The following is a 5,000-nucleotide window of genomic DNA, read 5'->3' on the forward strand; positions in this document are numbered from 1 at the left end:
GCCCTGGGCATATAGCATCGTGCTTTCCAACTGCGGTTGTAACATAGCAGGTAATAATAATGATGATGATGATAACAATAATGATGATGATGATGATAATAATAATGATAATAATTTCGTAATGTCCTTTAGCTTTAAATGAATCCGCATCGAACTACTTCACTCTAATAAAATTATCCATAGATTATCTTTTCTACCCTGATGTGGTATTTGTGGTAGAATCCATCTGATAAATTTATCTGTGCGGTACCTGGGAAGTAATGTAGCTGAGTAAAACCATAACAGTGAACAACATGTTCAGTTGAATTTTGCTACTCTTCCCTAAAAATCTATTGCCACACTTTTTTTTCTAAGACTTAATTAACTTTACTTCTTAGGTAATCCGTTTTTAATATTTCGTTTTGTAACTTTTACAACTATTTACATATCTTCATCTTACAAATTATGTACTGGGCGAGGTGAGTTGTAGTCAAGAGGACAAAATCTCAAACTGATGAGGTATTTGGGATAAACTGGTTTTTTATGATGGAGTTGCCTTAACCCGAATTCTTATCAGTGTAAACTGAAACTTGAGTAGGTTAGTCTGCGGTTTTTACAGCCGTCCTTTTGCTTGTATATAGCAGAGATTTTTTGTCCTTAAAAATCTCAAAAAGCTCACATGATATTAATGTCTCCTTTGGCAGAAGTTGAGACAATTTTAATCCTTCCTGTTACCTGCTGAGGAAAAAATATGCAGTGATTGAAATATAATCTTGTGCCCAAATTAGATATAAATTGTCCACAATTTCCACTTGATATAAAAGTCGAGCTAAACGTTCCCTAATTTATTTCTTAGGTTAATGCAAGGTCTATATATACCTGAACCGTGGTTAATGTTACAAGAAAAGGCCTACATATGGATTAACTGCGTCTTTTGGCGAACGAGACTTAAATTTTTATAAAATTCATTTAAGATTTTCTCCTATTAATCGTAAAAGTGAAAAATAAAATCTATATCTTAAAAATGGAAGAAGTGTGATTATCTCTAGGGCAATACTGAAGTTGGTCTAATGGCGACAGGGATGAAGACAGCAATATATAACTTGTTTAGCGATTTGTGATATATAAAAGTAGAAAAAAATCCTAATTACTTTATAATAGAAAATATTCATGACCATCTTTTTTTGTTACATTTGCAATTAATATTTTCTGCTCTTATTTCTTTAGAGTAATGTATACTTTTTCATGCATGGTGGCTTCTAGGATTTTTCCACCTGTTAAGCTCTAATTAAAAAGAATGCGCTCGTTCCGACTTCTCAGGATTACAAATGATCGTAGTAAAGCAAATTAAATTATGCCAATTGGATAGATCCACAATATTTATCTACGGTCACAAAAAAATAACTTGGTGATCTCATTTTCTTGCATTTAGACTTCACACTTTTGCATATACAAAACTAATAAAGGTTCAAGGAATAGTTTCATTACTTATTTCAACATTTACGTGAAGTTCGATCATTTTTTTAGAATGAAAAAACCCACAATCCAACAGAGTTATTTATAGACACTAAATATCTTGAAGCCGCATTGGAATTTCCAAACGATATCAAGGTTAACCCTCATAAAGGATCATTGGCGATGCCATCCTAGATAGAATTATGCATGATGCACAAGATCGAGGAAAAAGGCGTCATTGGTTCGTCCAGAAGATCCAGAACTCTTTTATGTTTTCATACGTGTACGTAATTGTTCATTGTTGTAACAGATGTGCACCGACGTAGACAATTCTCTAGGTCAATGCTGATTGAAAATAGACGAGGCGGAGAGTATTAATATTTGTTGTAAGAGATGTTATTGTAGCTTGTGGTCTGTTTTACCTCGTTCTGTTTAGTAGTTTTATGGGTGTCTTATGATTAATATATATATATATATATATATATATATATATATATATATATATATATATATATATATATATATATGTATATATATATATATATATATATATATAGAGAGAGAGAGAGAGAGGAGAGAGAGAGAGAGAGAGAGAGAGGAGAGAGAGAGAGAGAGACGAGAGAGAGAGAGAGAGAGAGCTAAAACTCCGTGATTGAGAGAGAGAGAGAGAGAGAGAGAGAGAGAGAGAGAGAGAGAGAGAGAGAGAGAGAGAGAGAGGAGAGAGAGAGAGAGAGAGAGCTAAAACTCCGTGATTGTGTGTGTGTGTGTGTGAGAGGAGAGAGAGAGAGAGAGAGAGAGAGAGAGAGAGAGAGAGAGAGAGAGAGAGAGAGAGAGACTATGAATGCATCTCTTGATCATCTTGGGGACATCAGTCAAGGTCTAAGTGGAGTGACACTCGTGATGCCTTCAAGCTTAACGGCAAGATGAATTAGTAGTCTTGTACGTCTATCAAAATTTTTTTCGACTGACATTCAAATAGCTCACGGGGTCACGCATGCCTTTCTTTAAAGAGATTGTTGTTGTTTTTGTTGTTGCTAGGTGATGTGGGTTTCAAACCAGCATAGAATTTCTCTCAATCTACAGCCCATTTATTATGAGCCTACCAGTACAAAATTAATCTCGACTTGAATCACTGCTATAGTAAAACTTTGAGCCTTGAATTCGACAATACTTGGTGCTTAAGGATATTAGTTCAAGCAACAGGGTTTGCAGAATATCTCTGTTACATACATCTCTTTTTACCCTCATGCTTGTGCTGCCTTCATACAAGTAATTGAGCAGCATCAAGAAAATTATTCTCTCTCTCTCTCTCTCTCTCTCCTCTCTCTCTCTCTCTCTCTCTCCTCTCTCTCTCTCTCTCTCTCTCTCTCTCTCTCTCTCAATTATGTTGAAAAAACGCGTAAGCTTTTGATTATCCTCCCCCGATGATCTACGTGTGATGTCACTGATTATTTCAGAGATGATTTGTGGCACCTTCCTATATATCTAATTTAAAAGTCGTGACTGACTTTATTGCTTTTAATATTAATGACAAATAGTTGGTCCTAGCTATGTAACCCATTCTACCGGTATTTCTGTTCCTATATTTACAAGAACTATAGATCCAAAACCCGTAGAAGAAACTGGGAGCCTTTAGAACCAGGGTGAACTTGCAGTGTTCACGGGTGAATGCATTCCCAGCCTCCAACGTCACGATGGAAGAACAACAAGCATATCGTGGCAGTTCCCGTTTTGCCTTTTAAGACTCGTTTCTTCCTGGTCACCATTACGTGGGGAAATGTAGTCTTGCTGTATGCAGTTTTTATTTCAAAATCAGTGTTGTATTAGGAAACCTTTTTGATATTTTATGTAATCGTTTTGGTAAATGCAATGATTATTCACGTTGGCCGAAGTATCTCTGTGAGTTAACCTTCCTAAATTCAGCGTATTGTAACTTGCGTTTTTTAGAAATCACAGGAATTTAAGGTATCGGGCAATAAGAAACAATATATTCGGACACTCGTTGTCTCAGTTTCTCTTTCTTGCATATTATTGTTGGTGACGTGGTGTTCGGTGACGTCATTCATGATGCATCCTGTTACAAGGCTTGATGATATCATTAATTTGTTTTATTTTTGTAAAATTTTCTGCAGAAAAAATTTATCATTAATTGGATGACGTTAAAAGTTGTATTGCTCACGCAATTGAAGAACTATGACGAGGTTATGATTATGAAAATTATGAATGTTTTGTATTAGATTTCCTACAGAAACAAATATCGATCTCATTTTATACAAATACTAATGTTAGAACGATAATAGGGTAATATTTTTAAATTTTCAGTTTTTACTTTATACAAGAGAATTTGGTCAAAGGCTAGAAATGATTTTGTCTGCAATCTTGGTTTTTATTTCATTCCAGTCACCAAAGAGAAATACCTGCTTGATTTTGTTGTTTATTTTTTTCGGCCAAAACTATTGTTTATTCTTTAAAAAAAAAGATTTACATTTGGTCAGGTTAGGAAGTCCTATCTTGAGTTTCCCGATATACCTATAATATTCATCAATCACGAGTATTGGTATTGAGTAATATCTCTATCTCTCTCTCTCTCTCTCTCTCTCTCTCTCTCTCTCTCTCTCTCTCTACAGTGAAGTATAAAAAATAAAATTAATTTATTTGTTTCCGGACTGAAGGTTCTTATTGTGACTCATGTCCGTTAGAGATATAAAACTTTGGAACGTGACCGTGTTTGTTGGATCAAAATTCCTGAGAATCTAAAGAAAGTAGCATTGGTCAACTCCCAGCTGTTCACAGTAGAGACCTAAAACAATGAAATCACATCCGGGAAGTTTATTAAAACGTCCTGTCAAAGACTATTATATTTTCTAGGTTCCCATTTAGTGTTAAATTTGTTTAGTGAAGAGAAGTGTTACTGTGGCTTGTTACTCGTGTCCTTCGGAATTAGTGTCATTGGATGCTATGATAAATTCTGCCCTTCAAAGATGTAAGCACGTAAGATTCAAGGTGTTATTCCAGGCATATTAAAAGATATACACCGTTTATACACTTGCACATACTTGTATGTTTGGTTTTATCACAAACACGCTTTACTATCATACTATAGATGCTGTTTATAATCCAGAGTAATTGTAGCTATGGATCTGCTACTCCTGTGTATTCATAGCAGCGTGTGTAAATACTGGCCAACATATTTCTCTTCCCGTTATCAAATATAAGCCTCACTTGAACGTTGGCACCGGGTACTTACTCGGTATCTGATGACCAGGGCAGTGTAGCTGTATCATGTATAGACTAGACAAAAGGGTTTGAACTGGACGTTTCTTATCTTTCATGTGGAATTTGACATCTTACTCTCAGACACCGTCTCTCTCTCTCTCTCTCTCTCTCTCTCTCTCTCTCTCTCTCTCTCTCTCTCTCTCTCTCTCTCTCTCTCCTCCTACGTTTAATATTGTTGATGACTCAGAAGGGAGTTGATAGTGTCCTTCACAGGAAGAGATCAGGGTCCATGAGTGTGGGGGGTGAGCGAGGAAGGAGAGGAGAAGGAAGGGTAGGAATGCATATGTAAG

The 5,000-nt window shown here is 35.8% G+C and overlaps 1 protein-coding gene across 14 annotated transcripts in view; it reads left to right on the plus strand.

Annotated features, from left to right (window-relative positions):
- Positions 1 to 5,000, plus strand: part of DIP2 (disco-interacting protein 2) — a 262,033-nt gene that overhangs the window by 198,518 nt on the left and 58,515 nt on the right. Inside the window, exon 1 of one of the 14 annotated variants that reach the window (XM_068348197.1) lies at positions 4,289 to 4,417. The exons of the other annotated variants lie outside the window; for them this stretch is intronic. The gene's annotated coding sequence lies outside the window, so the exon portion shown is untranslated. Of the gene's footprint in view, positions 1 to 4,288; positions 4,418 to 5,000 lie in introns of those variants that run through there. 14 annotated transcript variants of the gene reach the window in all.

This window comes from Palaemon carinicauda, chromosome 24 (assembly GCF_036898095.1).
Source record: "Palaemon carinicauda isolate YSFRI2023 chromosome 24, ASM3689809v2, whole genome shotgun sequence".
Lineage (NCBI taxonomy): Eukaryota > Metazoa > Arthropoda > Malacostraca > Decapoda > Palaemonidae > Palaemon > Palaemon carinicauda.